This window comes from Pinus tabuliformis, chromosome 7, assembly GCF_031772625.1.
Source record: "Pinus tabuliformis cultivar Carrire ecotype Pingquan chromosome 7, CPIR1, whole genome shotgun sequence".
Lineage (NCBI taxonomy): Eukaryota > Viridiplantae > Streptophyta > Pinopsida > Pinales > Pinaceae > Pinus > Pinus tabuliformis.
Genome location: NC_142293.1, coordinates 1,682,172,412 through 1,682,193,123, shown reverse-complemented (window position 1 = coordinate 1,682,193,123; position 20,712 = coordinate 1,682,172,412). Strand labels below are relative to the sequence as shown.

Sequence of the window (20,712 nt, the reverse complement as noted above, 5' to 3'; positions counted from 1 at the left end):
TTATAGGACTCAACAGGATGAAATGAAACAAAACAATTCTGGAGCCCAGAAGTACCCAAATTCATATATATTTCCATCGACTCAGATTTGCATATAGAATACAGACTTAGTAAAAGATATTACTAGCATAACTCTTTGAACTTAAGTCCGTGATTCCATGCTGATGTTGTGGATCTTAGCCAAGACTCCCACAAGAGGATCATTGATATAAGTTGTGGGCTCAAGCTTGCACGAATCGGCCCTGTTATGTTGATTATTGCATGATGTTGTTGTGCAGCTTAGCCAGGATTCCCACGAGAGGAGCATTGATATACGTCGTGGGCTCAAGCTTGGTGGAATGAGCCCTGCTATCCTCAAACCCATCATAGCGATCAGGCCCTCCCACAAGTGCACCTGTTAATTCATTTGGGTTTGGTGCTTCTCTGTTGAACCACAAAGTGAAACCTTCGATACATGATATCTTTTTGGAATCCTCGTCTATCGAAACTATGGAGGACCCTCAGTGGTGAGCTTGTTGTGGATATTTGTCACCAAAACCCACCATGAAAGACATACCAGCAGGATTCTTTCCCAAAATGTAATCCACCTGCAATTTACATATGCAAAGTAGATTTGTTAGCTACTACTTTGCTTGCTTTTTCAAATTATGATATGAAAAAACAAACAATCAAATTTATTTAACTCTGAATCTCTTATAGTCTGAGAAAGCTGGAATGGATATACAACTGTGCTCAATTCTTCTCCTCATTAATTAAATATTTTGCAACACTTAAAAAATTATAATATGTATGTGTACTTGTTGTTTGGAAAATGCAATAAGAATGCTTGGTTCATATGTTTGATCGCCACATTGTAGGTATTGCTTATATCGTGACAGTAAGTCACTGTAAACTGATGCAAGGAATGATGTGCCAGTAGCATATTGTGTATTTGCACCATCTCTGACAAACAAAAAACCTCCTGTACAAGTGAAACAGATACAAACACTGTTAATGAGCTTAATTTTGAAACTCAACAGATACAAACACTGTTGATGAGCTTAATTTTGAAACTCGGAGCATGACAGGGAGAAACTTCCATTTACCTGGTGTGATGGAATTTTTGAATTGAGGACTTTGTGGAAGAACTGAGCAGAGGAACACTTCTGCTTGGCCTCTGAAAACTTCCAGGTTGGTTTCTCCGGAGAGATATAGCTGCCAGGTTTATTAATTTTTATGAAGATGTGGTCAGTTGAGGGTCAAGTTGTCAGTTTTAAACTTTTTCTAAATTGAACATTTGGTGATTCATATGTTTATGTGAATATGGACTTACACTAGACAGGTGGATTTGAACTCCTGCAAATTTGAGATCCCAATTGAACTCATACTCATTGGAAGTACAAAAATTTTGGTGGAGTATGTATTTGGTATAATATGGCAATCGAGTTGCTCTATATAGCCACACCGCTGCCCATGCAAGCTCGTCTTGTAAGTTAGTTAGTAGAGGAATAATAAGAAGACTTCAAGAAGTTACTCACTTTGTAGTTTAAATAAATAATAGTGTGAAGTAAAAAAGGAAGTAAAATTAATAATGTTAAGGAAAGATACATCATAGCCCGAGACAGAGCAATAGAAAGGGCATTCTCCATGATATGTTCCTCGGTACTGGTCAGCGAAACGAAAGAGCTGTACTAAATCAGATATTCAATTACATGAGTATCATAAAAAGTTGGAGAATAAAATTCATTAAATTAATTCTCAATTTTGAATCTAACACATGAACGAAAGAGCTGCACTAAATTAATATTCAATTATATGATTATTTTAAAATGTTGGAGAAGACAATTCATTAAATTAATTTTCAATTTTGAATCTAAGACATGAATTTCATAGACATGTTAAAAATGGGCATTTTTGAAAGATTTTTGGAATATTTTGGAATCATATAAAAAACGTAGGCAACCTCAAATAAGTAATCTCACCCGTATTTGTCTGATCCCAAAATATTCCAAAAATGGAGACATTAAATTAAATTTAAAATAAAAGTTATAAAAAAACATTCATCCACAAACAAATATGACCTATCATAAGTTGCTAAAGTTATGTAAATTGTAAATTCTAAGAATAGAATAGAATAGAATAAAACAGTGAAAAGAAATTGTTTCCTATCATATGTTTGTTTTAATTACTAAAGTTATCTGGACTGTAAATTCTAAAAATAGTATATAATAGTGAAAAGAAATTAAACCATTGACCTTTTTCCTAACAGTACAGTAGGATTCTAAAATATCTCAATATCTCTCAAATCTGCAATCGCTGTTCTAAACCAATAATACAGTATAAGTGATTTTAGAATACGCATAATCTTATACCAAAGTAGCTCTTTGGAGTAGGAGAATGGAATAAGGTTTGTCAATGGCTGCAAAGACGACGGAGGAAGCGGCCAATGCTGCAGCAGTCTCTGCTGCAATTTCTGTCCCGTGAGTGGATGTATCTATTCTGTACAAAGTCCTTGGAGTGTCCATCCTCTCTGGGTTCTCCCAAAATTTATGGTCTGTAGTTGGATCTCCCACCTAAAAACAAAACCATAACTAAATTCATAATTGCCATTTGTTGTGATCCTTAGTAAATTTTGTTGTGATCCATGAGTAAATTTAGTTGGGATGGCAATTAATTCACCTAAAAACAAAACCATAACTAAATTCATAATTGCCATTTGTTGTGATCCTTAGTAAATTTTGTTGTGATCCATGAGTAAATTTAGTTGGGATGGCAATTAATTTTCCTGAACCGACAACTGGTTTTTGGTGGCGCTTGCTTTGATGAAATAATCAGTTCCCCAATTAATGGCATCCCTAACGTTCTCCAACTCTCCCGCTGCTGCAAGTTCATCTCTGTACTGAAGGGCTCCCCATGCCAGCATGGTAACGGTGAAAGCCATCGGAAACCCATACTTCACATTATCCCCAGCGTCGTAGTAACCGCCCACCAAATCCACCTACATAAATACACAGTAAAAGCCATGTTGAACATCATTGTATCTTTCCAGACTTCTTGAAGATCTGGACCAAATAATCAATTCCTAATTTATATGGACAGAGAATGTTGATAGAAATCAAGCTGTTGCAAACTCACAACTCATAATACTGGAGTAAGAATTCACATTGTAGGTGGGTTGCGGGGGATCTTTATGTTAATAACTTAATTGTATATTCTCATAATATCCTGAAATCTGATAGTGCTGAGAAATCAATTCCGAGAGATCAATTGTTTGATCTAAATAAGTTGTGGGTGGAGTATCAATAGTTTTCTCCAAAATAGATACCCTCGTTATTTTCGCATTGATAAGATCAGCGTCGTTATTTTGCCGTTTTGGGTATGATTAAAAACACTTCTAAAACATTCAGGAAACAACGTTTCTAAAACAATCCGAAACAGATGGCAATACCAAAGTGAGAAAATATTGTTATTACATTTTGGATTTGTCCGTCTGTTAGACCAGAATCTCCTCTCCATCTTATCCTGTTGCTACTGCTGGACAGTTTTCCTGAACGTTGAGCCTCCAGAAACAGAATAGATTTATGTAGAGCATCTTTGTAGTCAAACTCACCCAACACATGTTGGGTATTTTTAAATGGCGAAATACCAAAACCAGACAAAAATAACCACCACAGAGGCAATGCTCTGTTTCTTTTGTCCAGGATCTTTTGCAGAGAACCTCTTTTAAAAAAAATTAACTCAGAACACAGTCCATTACACAGTCACAACACATTTCTATTGATTTAAAACAAAAAAAACTGATACATATTTCATCCTCTTTGCACAGAGGGATTCACAAAACAAACTCTGTTGCAGTCACAGATTTTCCACTGCTGTGGATATTACAAAACCAATTTCATAGTGTTCCTGTGTTTTACAATGGCGAGCATAAAACATTACATCACAGTTTTCAAACTCTATTCGCACTGCTGTGCATTCTATTCATTTCACAAAAGATATGCCACCCACAGGCACAACCCACACACAACAACAACAAAAAAAAAAACTTACACACCACTACTGCAGCACGCCTTACATAACATATATGAAACATATAAAAAAAAAATGGGACGTATGCCCATCATCTCATTAAAGGCCGCCACCAAAACTACGTAAATGCATTAAAGATCACAACGTTTCCTCCACGGCGGTCAACGAGGAAAACTTTCAATCCACGCAAAAAATCGATTTGACGCAGGCCCATGCACCTTCCGGAGATCGACGGCGGAGATTGCACGCCCAGAACACTTGGCTGATCCAACGAGGTTCGGGAGCCAACCTCGGGCAAACCAAACAGACTTTAACGTCCGGGGAGCATGCGGATTTGGTGTTGTACAGGGGACGCGTGGCGGAGTTTCATTGTGTCGGAGCCCCTCCTGCTCGTACAGACTTTGGAGAATGGCGGTGCGGGGAGACCGGGGTGGTTTTCAAAAACCACCGCGCTGTTGAAATTAATAATTTAACACTCCCCTTTAATTTTCGGTCATTCCCAAGCATTTTCTCAAAAATTTGAAACTCTTCTGAACCAGTGGCTTTGTCAAGATGTCTGCAACTTGTTCCTGGGTCCTGTAATGTTCGAGGATAATTTCTCCATTGTTCACTAATTCTCTGATGTAGTGAAACCTTGTATTGATGTGTTTCGTTCTCTTATGAAACACTGAATTCTTTGACAAAGCAATAGCTGAGCTATTGTCACAAAAGACCACTGTCGCTTTTTCCTGCTCTTGGCCTAAGCTTCTCAACATCCTTCTCATCCAAACTGCCTGACATGCTGCTGCTGTCGCTGCCACATATTCTGCCTCTGCTGTAGACAATGCTACTATGGACTGCTTCTTAGAAGCCCATGAAATAGCTCCTGAACCCATGTTAAAAACATAACCGGAAGTGCTCTTCCGATCATCTACACTTCCAGCCCAATCGCTATCTGTGTATCCAACCAAATCTGAATGTTCTGAGGCATGATATAAAATTCCAAACATTTTGGTGCCTTTGACATACCTCAAAATTCTCTTTGCTACCTGCCAATGTGCCTCCTTTGGCCTCTCCATAAATCTGGAAATTAAACTAACAGCATACATTAAATCAGGCCTAGTTGCTATTAAATACATAAGGCTGCCCACAATGCTTTTGTACAGGCTAGGATCAAAATCCTTGCTGCTGTCCTCTCTGCTGAGCTTTAATCCCATCATTGTTGGAGTGATTGCTGCCTTGCACTCTTGCATGTTAAATCTCCCCAAAACTTGACTTACATATCTTGCTTGAGATATAAAAATTCCTTTTTCATTTTGATCTACTTCTATTCCTAAGAAGTATCTCAACAAACCCATGTCAGTCATTTCAAATTCATCCTTCATGACTGATTTAAAATTGTCAATAAGATAAATATCATTGCCTGTAAAAATAACATCATCAACATACAAGACAACAATCAAAATTTTACCATCCTTTTCTTTGATGTAGACTGTGGGTTCTCCTTCACATTTGTCAAATTCATTATCCAATAGATATGAATCTATCCTGCTGTACCATGCTCTTGGCGCTTGCTTCAGCCCATAAAGAGCTTTCTTCAATTTGCACACTTTGTGCTCTTCTCCTTTCTTCTCATATCCGAGAGGTTGTTCCACATAAACCTCTTCCATTAACACTCCATTTAGGAATGCTGATTTCACATCCATTTGGTAAACTTTCCATTTGTTTTGAGCTGCTATGGACAGCACTGCTCTCATTGTTTCCATTCTTGCAACCGGGGCGAAAGTCTCCTCATAATCTCTTCCATACTGCTGCTTGTAGCCTTTGACAACCAGCCTTGCTTTATGCCTTTCAATCTTGCCTTCAGCATTGCTCTTGGTCTTGTAGACCCATTTCACACCAATGACTTCTTTTCCTTTTGGTAGCTCAACCAAATCCCATGTTTTGTTTCTCTCTATGGCATTCATCTCCTCATCCATAGCTTCTATCCATTTCCTATCTTTAATTGCTTCTTCGAAATGAATAGGATCATCAACATGACAATACAAGGCAAATAAGGAATTTTCATTCCTTCTTCATAAATGTCACTTAGATTTCTAAATTTCTTACCTCTTTCACTTGGTGTGCAAGTGCTTGAAGATGCACTTGAGTTTCCTCCTTGTGGTGTGCTTGGGGAAGCACTCTCATTGATCCTCAATGGTGTTCCTTGCTGTCCTTGTGTTGGTGCTGCTGTTTGGGGATTCATTTCAGCCACTTCCTCTTCATCTTCATCATGAGGCAAACAACTTTTAATGTTCACTGTTTTCTCTATGCTTCCATCCCAAGCTTCTTCCTCAATGAATTGAACATCCCTGCTGACAACGAATTTCTTGGTAGATGGGATATACAGCCTGTAGGCTTTGGATTCATCACTGTATCCAACAAGGATACACTTCTCCCCTTTGTTGTCCAACTTCCTCCTTAGTTGATCTGGTATGTGTGCATAGGCCACACATCCAAAAACTCTCATGTGGGTGACTCCTTGCTTTCTCCCACTCCATGCCTCTTCTGGCACTTTGTTCATGACTGTTTTTGTAGGACACTTGTTCAAAATATAAACTGCACAATGTACAGCTTCAACCCAATACTCATTTGGCAAATGCTTTGCCTTCAACATGCTCCTTGCCATCTCCATGATGGTTATGTTCTTCTTTTCAGCAACTCCATTTTACTGTGGGGTGTACCGAGTTGTAAATTGTTTATGAATTCCATTTTCTCTACAAAACTTTAGGAATTCATTGGAGATATACTCACCTCCTATATCAGTTCTCAAAACTCTTATATGCAGCCCGCTTTGGTTCTCCACAAGTGCTTTGAAATTTTGGAATTTCTCAAACACTTCACTTTTGTTTTTAAGGAAATATGCCCAATTTTTTCTTTTAAAGTCATCAATGAATGTTAAGAAATATAGGCTGCCTGCTAATGATGGAGCTTGCATTGGTCCACACAAATCTGAGTGGATAATCTCTAAGGGTGTCTTTGCCCTTATGCTTTTCCCTGCTGGAAAGCTTTCTCTATGTTGTTTGCCCAATATACAACCTTCACAAAGGCTGTCCGGCTTCTCTATTAATGGTAATCCTCTTACCATTCCTTTTCTGCTTAATAGGTTTAGACCTCCAAAATCTAGATGCCCGAATCTCAAGTGCCATAACCAATTTTCATCCTTTGGCACACTTTGGAAGGCCTCTTGGGTGACTGCTGCCATTTCCTTCTTGTTCTTCAAGTCTGCCCTGATTCTAAGAGGGAACATTCTGTTCCGTTTCATCTTTACTTCAGCAATGCATCTTTTGCTGGGTGGTATATCCATGATGGTGCATACATCATTTTTAAAGAAAACATTGTACCCCTTATGGACAAGCTGTCCAATAATCAAGAGGTTACATCTCATTCCGGGGACATAGTAGACTTCTGCTATGGTTTTCCTTTCTCCTTGTTTTGTAAATATTTTTACCTCCCCTTTTCCCATAACAGAGACTTTGCTATTAGTTCCTAGTGTGACTTCTGATTTCAAGTTTCGATTTAAGGCTGAGAAGAGGGCAATGTTTCCTGTCATATGGTTGCTGCAACCTGAGTCTAGAAACCAAATGTCCTCACTGTTTGTTTCAGCCATGTTACAGGCTAACAACACATTGTTTTGACTGTTGTTTTCTCTAGTGACATTTGCATTTTGTCTATTACTCATATCATGCCGCTTCTTTCTACATTTACTGGCATAATGCCCATATTTTTTACAATAATAGCATTGGACATTGGATTTTTCATACCTTTGTCTTTGAGCATGATGTTGTCCTCCTTGTTAGCTGCTGCCTTGGCCTTGGTTCTGATTTGGATTGCTGCCTCTTCCTTGTGCATTTGATGGGCTGTTCCTTCCTCCTCTATTCTGGCTTCTGCCTCTTCCTCTTCGGTTTCCTCTTCCTTGACCTCTTCCTCTTCCAAAGGACATCTGGGTCTTGAAGGCTTGCTCAAGAGATGAGTTTTCATTCCTACTCAACCTCTGCTCATGTGTTATCAGTGATGCATGTATCTCATCAACCGAATAGTTTCAGAGATCCTTTGTCTCTTCAATGGTGGTGACTATGGCATCAAACCTTGAGGGTAAGACCCTCAATATTTTCTCCACAATCCTTCTATCTTCAATGGTTTCTCCATGAGTTCTCATTTGTGTGATTACACCAATCACATGAGTGAAGAATGAGTCAATGTTATCTGACTCCTTCATGTTCAAGTTCTCAAAATCCTTTCTTAGCAATTGTAGTTTTGTTGTCTTCACTCTTTCCATGCCTTGATAGGCTGTCTTGAGGGTATTCCATGCTTCATTTGCTGTCTTAGCTGCTGCTAACCTTGGAAATATACTCTGGTCTACTACTAGATACAACAACATACGGGCTTTTGAATCCTTTTTTTTATTGCTCTTCAGCAGATCCTTCTCTCCCTGAGTTAATGCATTGAACTCAATGTCATCTGCTGGTTCTCAAAACCTTCCTCAACTATTTCCCATAAGTCTTGAGAGGCAAACAGGGCTTTCATAGTTATTTTACTCAGTTATGCATTCCTTACCAGGTCTTACAGTCGTATACCCATTTACATGAAAATTTCCATTTTATTTTTATTTTGTTGCTATCTTGACCCACACACAACTTGAATTGCTGCAAGTTTAACCATGCATTTCACCCTGTAAGACTCCTATCCCACTATTTAACCCTTCTCTTGTAACTGAATTTTTATTTAAAATTTCTGTTACTATTTTAGAATAGAATTTTTTCTTTAACCATAAAAGCCTTTCAACAAATTTCTCTGGAAAAAAAAAGAATTACCTGAATTTCTTGATTTTATGAAAACAATGCTCTGTTCTTTTGTTTTGATCTCTCAGCTTCAGTAGATCAGGCAGGTTTTCGACTCAGACAGGCTTTTTGGTAATCCTCTACATCCTCCTTTCTCTTTGATAGTAGCATCGTGGTCAACGATCGAGGAGTTTCACCCTTAGGGGCAACACTTCACACGCAGGGCAGCATTCTCCAATGCGCCTTTGGTGGGTACGCAGTAGTGGTGCCCTCCTTGACGCAGATGTCAAGGCTCCTCGATGCATGCAAAGATTCCTCTCTCCACGCCGGTGCCTCCTCGCTCCACTCCAATTCTGAATGCAGAGTATGTAGGTTCTTGCGTCCTACTTTCTCTTTACATAGGCCGGTGCCTCCTCTTCATGCCGTGCAGAAGGTTTTTCTCCAGCATCCACTCTTCACGATTTACAAACCAAACCGGACCTTAGAGTATACATGCAGGTGGCACGCGGCTCTGGTCTTCACGGGACTGCAGAGAATACATGCAGCAGATATCACGCGGCTTTGGTCTTCATGCACTCAGACTAACTCAACTTAATCTAATTTATAATTTCAAAATTCAATTTAAATTTCCAAAAAATATTCCCAGGGCTTGGAAAAGGCTCGAGACTTCATTTTCTTCATGCTCCTCATCAAACCATCACTCAACAGACATTGTTGTTTTGTGCAATGAGCTATTGCTTCAACCAGCACCACCACTTTGTCGATGGGAACATTTCGAACAGCTATCCAAGGCCCTTGCCAACATACCATTTGTTAGGGTTGAAGAGAAATAAATATAACAATCAAGAAATACACATTCAAACCATGTACACCATGATTATCTGGAAAACCCTAATTGGGGGAAAAACCAACCAACAATAGATCTATTATTGTCCTTGCTAAAACATAGCCAAGTCGGCCAACAACCTGAGCTTTCACCACTCAACCATGGCTGCCTACAATGGAGAATACACAAGCCTTTTAAGGGATTCAACTACATGTAATACCATGAGTCACCAATACTAGGTGCCCAAAACAACAAATGTTAACCATAAATGTTGACATAACCTCAACTCCACCGTAGGGTCAAGTTTATCTAACATATTGAAATATGGAAATGTGAGACAGCTCAAAGATCCAAGCTTTACCCAACCATAAACTCATCTTCCATCAACATGTGCATTAGGAATTGGTGCCACTTATTCATATAGATGAGCCACAATTGACACATCACTTGACCCACCACTGATCATTCTTTTGCCTTGGAATTTTCCATCTCCCTAACAATCAATATAATTGATCAATTCATCTGATAATAAACTACGGAAATGGTTACTAGAGGACCAACACGGATGTACACAAAATCCAAACTTCGGCCAGGAGAGAGAGACTTCATCCATTTAGGAAATAAATACAAGTTGTTGGCATTTTGTTTGGAGAGACCCCATACAAGACCATACAAATTCTAGAAAGAGAGTTGGAGAGATGTAATTGCCTTGTGGGGATATTTATTAGTGATGTACATAGCATATCTATAATGTTTTTCTTTCTATTATTCCAAGAACCTGTCTGCCTCTTCCAAATGGCCAAAATATTATTCTCTACAAAATGTGAGAAATAAATCATAATCAATATTTTCTTTTGTTGTTTGGCCAAACTTGAGTTTGTTCATTCTATGTCACACTGAAAAATTGAAGTTTTAACAACATTGTGGTAGCCAAAATTTAATCTTGGGAAATCTTACCCTGTGGAGAAGTTGCTACTCGAGAGCTCTTTTTGGGTGTAGGAGAGCGCTTTGGCTTAGGCTTTCTCTTCTGAGTTAGATCATGAGTTGGATCAGGGGATCATGAACCTGATCCAGGCTTAGGAATAACAACTAGAATAAGAAGCCATTAGAACACCACCCCTACCTTGCATTCTATGTCACACACAACAAAATTACAGTTTTAATAGCATTGTTGGACTATTTTTATGATTTTTTTTTTCTATTTCATTTAACTCCTAATGATAAACCCTACTTATCAGTTTTGAAAAGTAAACCATTTATGGAAAAATGTATTGTCCATGGATTACATTATTCATACAGTAATTACACAAAATACAAATTCATGCTAAAGACAACTATCAATCAAATGAGGTGAAAACAATGAAGCCATATGGCTACATGTTTTTTGGCTAGTGAATCTCAAGAGATCCAATCATTCCAGAGAATACACAGTAGAAATTGTTTGATGACGCAGTTTAATCAAAACTAATCATGTTACAACACTAGTAAGAAAAATTTCACTTGGAGTGGCCATATGAAAATATCTATGATATGGTTTCAAAAGTTGAAATTGACTAGCCAAATGGACATCTCTAGAAAAAATTGAATATTTAAAAAAACTCTAAAAATGGGCTTCAAATATGAAGGTTATGTCATTAAAAAAAAAGGACATAATGATAACAAATAACCAAATGGTAAGTAGAAGTTCACGTGTATGGTTGTAGATGATGTGAAAATTTAATAATAAAAAAACCCTCAAAAAATTGAATATTTAAAAAAGCTCTAAAAATGGTTTTCAAATATGAAGGTTATGTCATTAAAAAAAAAAGGCAATAATGATAACAAATAACCAAACGGTAAGTAGAAGTTCACGTGTATGGTTGTAGATGATGTGAAAATTTAATTATAAAAAAACCCTCACTAACTTTACCTATAAGCTCACTTATACAAATACATTACTTTATGAAGTCACCTAGTTTTATAAAACAAGTGATAAACACTTTTATAATGAAGTTACTTTATAAACTCTAACTAGAGTTGCATGTAACTTAAAAAGAGATTTGAACTCAAGACTTCTTACTTGGTGTTGGTGTTCTTGGATCTTTGCCTCAGATTGCATGCTTACAAAAAAAATACTTATCCAAAATCAAACAATTTTTTGTTAAAAACAAATAAAAAAAATCTAATTCTCAACAACAATGGGGTTAAATATCAATTAACTTGCCTAAAAAATACAAGTTTTCCCTTTTTTATTTTTATTTTTTGACATCACATAGAGCACTACAAAGAGAATATGTAGTTAAGAAAGATATTTTCAACACTGCTTCTAATTTGCCAAGATTTTATAGAGTGGGGGGAAAGGGGAAAATGTAAATTATAAAGAGTATCAAACTAAAAATATGTAAATTATAAAGAGTATCAAACTAAGAATATAAAAAGAAAAATGGAAAACGAACTCTATAATTATTATTTTAAAGTGTAATTAAATTGTATATCTCATGACATAATGAAAAAAATTGTATCTTGGGAAACTAGACATCTTTCTTTATGAAAGGAAAGGTGCTATTAAATAAAACCAATTCTCTAGACATAATGGAATAAATTGTTTAGGAAAAAAATGTATGGAAATAATTAATATTAGGAATGGCAACACAAGCTCAAGATATCGATCAACAAAAAGACTAGCTATTTGAACATGCTATGATACATGTTCAGGATGATAATTCATTCCATATAAGACAAACACCTTCAATAACTACTCACACAACTAGATCAAATATCATAGCTCTTGTATTTTTATGTGGTTGAAACCATCAAAGAGGGAAATACTCCACATCCCTAGTCAATGTGGCCACTAGAGGAAATTTAAGTGATGATAAAGGAAAGAAATTTACATAAGATATTTCTCATGAAATCATTATTAACAGTGACCCCCCATGCTCTTTAAATTGACATTATGGATCGATTGGGTGTTAAGTCATGGATCGATAGTCATTAATATCGAGGAGAATGTAAACCATTAGATTACTTTATGTCTAGAATACATCATGACCATCAAATTATGATGCAATTAATTCATACTAAAGAAACGTGATTCTACCTAATAGACACATTAGACCAAGTTGAGCACAACTAACTCCTAAGTGTCCAAATATCCTAACATAAATTTCTAATTAGAACCTTTAACTTAATAACAAGGTGAACTTGTGAAGTTCACCTGAAACATTTTCATGTTCCAATAAGTGTCAAAATCCTATAAAAGTAGTGTGTTATGTATTTTCGTTACACGTTGTCGATTTGGTTACAATGATATTGCAGATCATTTAGGCCTGAAATGCCCACTATTATCTGACTTGCTAATTCACATTCATGATACCATTTAGAGGAAATCTATGGTATGATCAATAGGAATAAATCAATAAATATTGGATATTTGACTAAAATTTACCACTAAATAACAACTTCCAAATAGATTTAAATAGCTACGAACCTTATTTAAGGCATCCTAAGTAACGATGGACCCATATTAAGGGTTTGTGCCCTCAAATGGTTTATTGAACTTAGGAAATGCACCAAAAAAATGACCGAATGGAAAAAAATGAGGCAAACTAGCAACCAAGGGTATGATACCAATGGGGTAACAAGATATCAAAGAACTCACCATAATGTTAAACATCCCAATGGTGTCCCATGTCTATACCAGGGCGAAATGAGCTCTTGGAAGGTGATGTATAATCTGAGAGCTACCATATAATCATAAGGTGGGTCAAGCATGGGTGAATAGTTCCAGGAACCTTCAAGGGTATAATCATATGTGAGTACCAAAGTTCAAATTCCATACTATACATGATTATTTTTGGTGAGTGAATTTAATGGAAGTCACTAAACACCCAAGTTAATTTTCTTCCCTTTGATAGAGTATAAATGATGTACAGATGATATTACATGAAGCATCTCTTTCTTAACCTAAGAAATGGAGAACAAAAACTTGGACTATGGGTATTTGTTATACCAACATTATTTTAGGTTTACCCAATCTCATATCATATCTTACTGCTTTCTTTAGTTTAAATTATATGCTAGGTGGGTATTATTAGGCCCACTTTGTTTTCCATTGGCACTCAAACATATCTCATTTTAATATACAATATCAATTTTTGTTTGTATGTTTCATTAAAATAAAGCATATCATAAGAAACACATCATAAAAATGAGCTAACTAAATTTAGTAATGAATAACACAGAAATACAATATTAATTAGATTTTTGCATTAATATAGTACAACAACTAAACTATTTGCGAGCTTGGATATGTAAGAAACACAAATAAATGGGTAAAACATGTTTATATCCAATTGTGATTGAAACTGATAAAAATAATATTGAATTATATAATTTAATATATTATAAATACATAGTTTTAAATACGAATATGCAATCTTGGGGTTAATTAGTCACCCACAAAGGGTCCAAATGGAATCTATCCCAAGTGCATGTTATGGATCAACACTATCTATTCTGAATCTTTGATGATGAAGGCATAATGAATTGAATGGAATTGTTTAGCTCTAATATTGTATGCCGAGTTGAATTAAAATTGAATTAAAGAAGTTGGCATGAGAAGATAGAAGCTATAAATTAACCAAAGTCTACGAGATGAAACTATTTATATAGAAACATTGGCACACATAATTGAAATTAATAGCATACTCATGATACAAAAACTAATTTGAAAAGAATAAATGCATGTGTAATTTCCTCAAAATGTTTTTCTATAAAGATATATTTGCTACAAAAAAAATCCAGTTGAATCTAAAATGAATTAATTGGCATGGCAAAGCCAGAAAGAGTCTTCTACATTCAACAGGACTTATAAAAATGACAATCATGAGGTTTTTTATATTCATATTCTAAACTTATTTCTAAGTACATATAATGGATTTTGATGTCTTAAGGGATGATACTCTACTTTGAATAAATGCAAGTGGAATTTGTGATCTAAGATGGTGGTACAACTACATGGACTCAATAGGAGTTTCTAATGCTTCCTTCTAAATTTCTACCTCTAAAACATTTTGTTTTTATAGATAAAGTTTAGATGTAAAGGTTGTGTGAAGTAATAATTTCGATATAAATTTTTTCTTTGTTGGGAATGATTGAGTGTAGTTTCCTATGATTCATAGAAGAGATCAAAATTTGTTCCCACAGATCAATTATATTTACTAGAATTGAAAACAACTAATGTTCATGTCAAAGCCCCAGAGTTAGCTCAAACATTTGAGTCCCTGTTTTTAAGTACCTCCCCGATCGGGAGGTCACATGAGCAATTCTCCTTGACACCCTTGGGGTTAGACCCTGCTAGTCTCGTCGACGGGCTTTAAAAGACTCCCTTCGGGTTGATCTGCCCAAATTATTCCGAGGGAAAAAAACTAATGTTCATGTCCAAGGCATTGATAATATGGCTATTCATTCCATCATAACCATGATAATATATTACTATTATTCAAAAACACAATTAGTAAAGGGTTATGCACTCATATTTTTCCAAGGGAAAAAAACTAATGTTCATGTCCAAGGCATTGATAATATGGTTATTCATTCCATCACAACCATGATAATATATTATTATTATTCAAAAACACTATTAGTAAAGGATTATGCACTCCATATTTCATTTTCCCAGCAAGAGTAAACAGGTGCACTTTAAACGTGGTATAGGAGAGATGTATAATGTATTGTAATCCTTATAAATTCAATTGAAAAATAAAGTTCATAAAATTTGATTTTTTCATCATCCATAATAGTCATAAGGAAATAAACTCACATAAATCCATCTAAATCTCAATCTTTTAATCACAAATAAATTGGTGTCGCAATTGACCTTTATTCCACTTAGTGATTAATAGATGTAACATAGATCTACATTAGTATTAATAACATACAATCATACACAATCACTTAATTTGTTTGAATATTTCTATAATATTTGTATTTTTTGTTATATATATATATATATATATATAGATATATATATATATATCTTAAAAATTCTACTCTCTATAAAAAGTAGCTTGAATAACATGCAATAACTTTGAAATGTGTACTCAAATTCATCTTAACTTTATTCAATAACTTTGAAATGTATATGTGAATTCATCTTAAATTTAGATTTATAGTTGATTATTTTATGATAACATCATCTTAAACAATATCCTTATGGTTCAAATTAGCATGTTAATTGTTAGAAAAAAAATTCCCCCAACAACAAGCTAGAATCATTTAATGGCAAGTCCCCATTGGACTTGCTCTCATTTGGTATAGTTTCCACCTAAAATGTTGGAATAAATTTAATATCAATTAAATTAGAAAAATAAAATTATAATTTATAAAATTTAACTATCTGTATATGTTAGAAATGTTAGACTCTCTCATAAAACAATAATAAATCCAAAAATAAATTAATTAATTAAAAATTCCAAGTTAGGAATTTGTGCCTAACTCTTGGGTTGTTCCTCTAAGATAGGAGTTAGTTTAGGCAACTCCTATATTGGTGTGTCTGGTGAGAAATTATCTCAACAAAAGGAGAAATTATCTCAACCAAAGGTGTCTAAGATAGCACGCACTATCTTGAGAACAATATCTCTCATCTATTTATTTGTAACACTATTTCAATTATTTTGACGTAAGAGTATGAATGTGAGAGAAGCATGAGGCTTCATCCTTTTTCCGCCATATTTTGTGTCTGGTTTTTATGTGTGGTTTTTCTGTAATTTGTCTGAGTTGATCTCATTTTCATCATGTGGTATCAGTGCTTTTGATTGTTGGATCCTGTGACAAAGCTTGAGTGTTAAAAATTCTGTGTGCAACGAAGGAGAACCAAATGGTGGCATGATCCCATTAGGACTCCCACGTCTGCCAGCTAATTTATGGTGATTACTGAAAACAGGGTTCTTTGAAAGTCTAGGACTAGTGTTGTCAGCTGCTTTTTTAAAAGGTACTGCAGGCGGCACAACCTGTGTGGACGATCTCTGTGGCAATGACGTTTTGGGGGAATTCCGAGCATCCTGAAGTGCAGGCCAACAGTCTTCTCCTCCTATGACTTGCACCAAATCCTCTGGCTTGCTGTGATCATTATCACCACTGCCTGAAGGACCAGATTCCCCAGATTGCTAGACTCGGCCTTCTATTTCTTCGGAATTGGCAGAACTGGCGGCGGCAGCAGACGAGGGTTGGCCCCGGACCACATGTAACCATGAGGAAGAGCTTACCTTCCCACCATTCACAGACTGGCATGGGATTGAGCTTGAGATGGGAATCAAATAGAAATCTGAAGAGATTGAGGTTGTCGTCATTATACAAACTCTAGCCCTCACAAACAAATTCTGTTGACCGGAGTCGTATAGAATTGCAGTCAGATTTTGAGTTCAATTATACAACGGCATATCTTTTTTCATGGCTATGAATAAGGGTGAGTAAAATCTCTGGTATTTATGGGGATGTGATGTTTCAATTCTTTAGAGGTTATTTTGTTTGATAATTTCATGTTTCGTTGATATCTTGGCACATATTCGGAGAATATTAGAAACTCTGACACATTTGATAGTTGCAAAGAGGAGCTCGTGTTGGAGAAAAATCAAAATTCAAGAGATCATGCCCTCTGTCGATCAGTGATATTCTCTTCTGGAGGAAGTCACTGTATTTCTACATGCTGTACGTGGAGATTGCATGATTGAAAAGCCTGGTGCTGACTTGAAGTTCAATTCACCGATTAGATCCGGAGCTGAGTCAAATTTTTGTTTTTTTCTTCGCTATGGGACCCTGTTTACAAAGAGAAGCCGAAGTTTAATACATTTAAACCTGCGTGAAGGAGCAATGGAGATACGACTGTGTTGGAGTACGTGTTCTGGTGAGTGGATGTTGGTCAAAGTGCAATCTTCATTCCATAAACTTTACTCAACTCTTTTATGGAAAAGTCAATAATTTTATAAATTCATTTTTATGTTTTTTTCATAATGGAAGACCCTTTATAAATACAACCAAAGTGGCGTATTAAAAAAAAGGGTGTATAATTTATGAAAGAGTGTGGGTTTAGAGTGATAAGTTTTTTAGGGAGACGTGATTTTTTGAGAGGCTTGAAGTGATTTTATTGAGCAATAAGGGGAATTATGTATATATTTTTTAAAACGTAGCATATTAAAAATCAAGGGATCTTTTTTGTAATGGAGGGATAAGGTGTGTTTTTATTTCTGAGTGATAAGTGAGTGAAATAATAAGGTATATTTTTTAAATGAGTGATTTTTAGGAGAGATAAGGAGTGGATAAAATCATTTATTTGTAATGGAGAAATAAGGCTAATATTTTGTAATTTTGGAGTTATAAGAGAGAAGTGAATATTTTTATTTCTCGAAGGTTGGGGCAGTTTTTCGAAGACAAAAGTTTGCAAGTGTGACATTCTCATTGCTTGAGAAGGTGAAGGTTGATGTAATTCACTATTTAATAAAAACATTTTTTTGTGGTGATTGTGTCCAAGATCCGCCCGAAATTGAATAAGGGGATCTTAGGTACACCATGTGTATTTGTGATGACGAGTGTTTTTATGGCTTCATGTTGTTGCTTATGATTTGTGTCTAGTTGTGACACATAAATGATCGCATTTACCACACACATAAAGTTCAATGCAAGCAAGCACAACACTTGTAACAGAATAGTGTCAAGGAAGGACAATTGAACTCAACACTTGCATCTGTGCAAATACAACTCATAATCCTAGATTGTCAACATCAGCATTCTACATCAACAAGCAAATTCACTTAATCAAGTTAAAGCATTTCAAAGCAAAGTCTACATCGACATTCTTGCAAACAAATTTAAGAACTTGTAAATCAAATTCCAATTACATTGCATTGTACGGGTGCATTCTCGGTTGAAACCGACACCCATGTTTTGATTTGATCAGAAGTCAAGCACGTCAATTCTCTTCAACTTAGTCAAATTAAGACAAGTGAATTCCTTGTTTTATGTGAGTCATTCAAACCATTGTAAGCTTTTTTGGGTGCATTTTCGACAGTGTTCGACACCCTTCCTTTAAAGCACAATCAAGTGAGTCCATGAGTTTTAATTCCTTGAAACAACCATCACAGCAACCAAAACAAGTTCAACTCTAACAAGTTGAGTTCGTCATCAAGCGAGCGTGGCTATTCATTCACGTGAGCATTCACACAAATGCGATCGTCATCAAGCGAGCGTGCCATTCAAGTCCCATAGCAAGCGAGCCTGTCATCCAAGTAACAAAATCAAGTGCAACAGTTCAAAGCACAACATCTACAACAAGAGAGCCTGACTTCAAGTTCAGATGGCGCAGCATATTCAGTTGTTAAACATTCTTCACAGTTTGATCATCTCCAGTGATGAAGACATGGTGCACGTCAGCAAAGAAACTCTTGCTGATATTTCACGGCATCTACAGCAAACACATGAAACCATTGAGTTTCTTGAACTTGAGTCCCAACTTCAAAGGAATGAATTGCAAGAAAAGGGTGATCCAGATGATAAGTCATTCATCCCAACAACTTCAAGTGTCGAAGTTGTTCATGATCAAAATCAAATTTCTTCCAAACCCATCATCAAGCCCTGGGAAGAAATTCAAAATAACAAGAATAGACGTGGCTTAGGATATGTCCCTGATGACACCAACTTACAAATCCCAGATTATTCCAAGCCAATTAAGTTTGTGAGTGCAGGATTTCTTGAACCACTCACCTCAGCAGGTTCTGAGAAAGTTGCCGACAATCAGAATTGCACGCAACCTGAAGTTGAAGTTCAACCAAAGTGTTCTCATTGTCAAAGAACTGGTCATATGGAAGATCAATGTTTTGATCTCCATCCGTGTTGCCATTGTGGCAAGCCCAATCATTCCTCAGAAAAATGTCGCAACCAACAAAAATCAGCCAGATTGAAGATACATTATGAATGGATTGATCCTTGGGAATGGTCATCCACAATCAAACGGTAGTCTCAGTTCTACAACCGACTACATTCACACATAGTGCAGCCAGCAATGAATCGATGATGGTACTCTCCTGCAGTTGAATGAGGGAGTACAACAGTGATGAAACTCTCCTACACCTGGAGGGGGGGAGTTCAGATATACTTTGGAGAAGATTATCTCTCCTTTCAGCTGACAAAGGGGGGGAAATGTCAATGAAATTGACAAGTGGTTTTCAGACTGAAAGTCTCGACAACATCAACGAAGCAGCCAGTGCGCATCTTCATCAGCCAGTGAGCATTTGTCATCAGCAGTGAGCATCAGCAAATTCGCCAGTGGGCGATCGACAGCCAAAGCAGCAGTGAGCAGCTTTCATCATAGAAAAAGCAACATTGAGTTTTTTTTCGACATCTTCAGCCAGTGGGCAATCATCATCAGCAAACATGCCAGTGGGCGTTCATCAAATTGTGTCAGTGGACACCGGATGTTGTTTTTCAAGCAAAGGACAGTTGGATCCTTTTGCGGCTTGGCACATGATCGAGTTGTCAAGCGTCCCTCTGAGATGAATCAGTCATGCAGTTGGCTCATTTTCTTCATTTTTCGGTTTGTTCAGCATCCAAATTTGGCGGTTTTTTCAGGCAATGACTTTGAGGATCAACATGAGAACTTGGAAGATGGTTCTCGTTTTTGGATTTATCATTGAGGGGGGGAATGTTAGACTCTCTCATAAAACAATAATAAATCCAAAAATAAATTAATTAATTAAAAATTCCAAGTTAGGAATTTGTGCCTAACTCTTGGGTTGTTCCTCTAAGATAGGAGTTAGTTTAGGCAACTCCTATATTGGTGTGTCTGGTGAGAAATTATCTCAACCAAAGGAGAAATTATCTCAACCAAAGGTGTCTAAGATAGCACGCACTATCTTGAGAACAATATCTCTCATCTATTTATTTGTAACACTATTTCAATTATTTTGACGTAAGAGTATGAATGTGAGAGAAGCATGAGGCTTCAGCCTTTTTCCGCCATATTTTGTCTGGTTTTTATGTGTGGTTTTTCTGTAATTTGTCTGAGTTAATCTCATTTTCATCAAGAAATATTATATCTAATTACCTA

The 20,712-nt window shown here is 36.2% G+C and overlaps 1 pseudogene; it reads right to left on the bottom strand.

The window, feature by feature from the left end:
• Positions 1-253: 253 nt before the first annotated feature.
• LOC149254943 (endoglucanase 16-like) lies at positions 254-16,904 on the bottom strand (annotated as a pseudogene).
• Between the last annotated feature and the right edge of the window lie 3,808 nt (positions 16,905-20,712).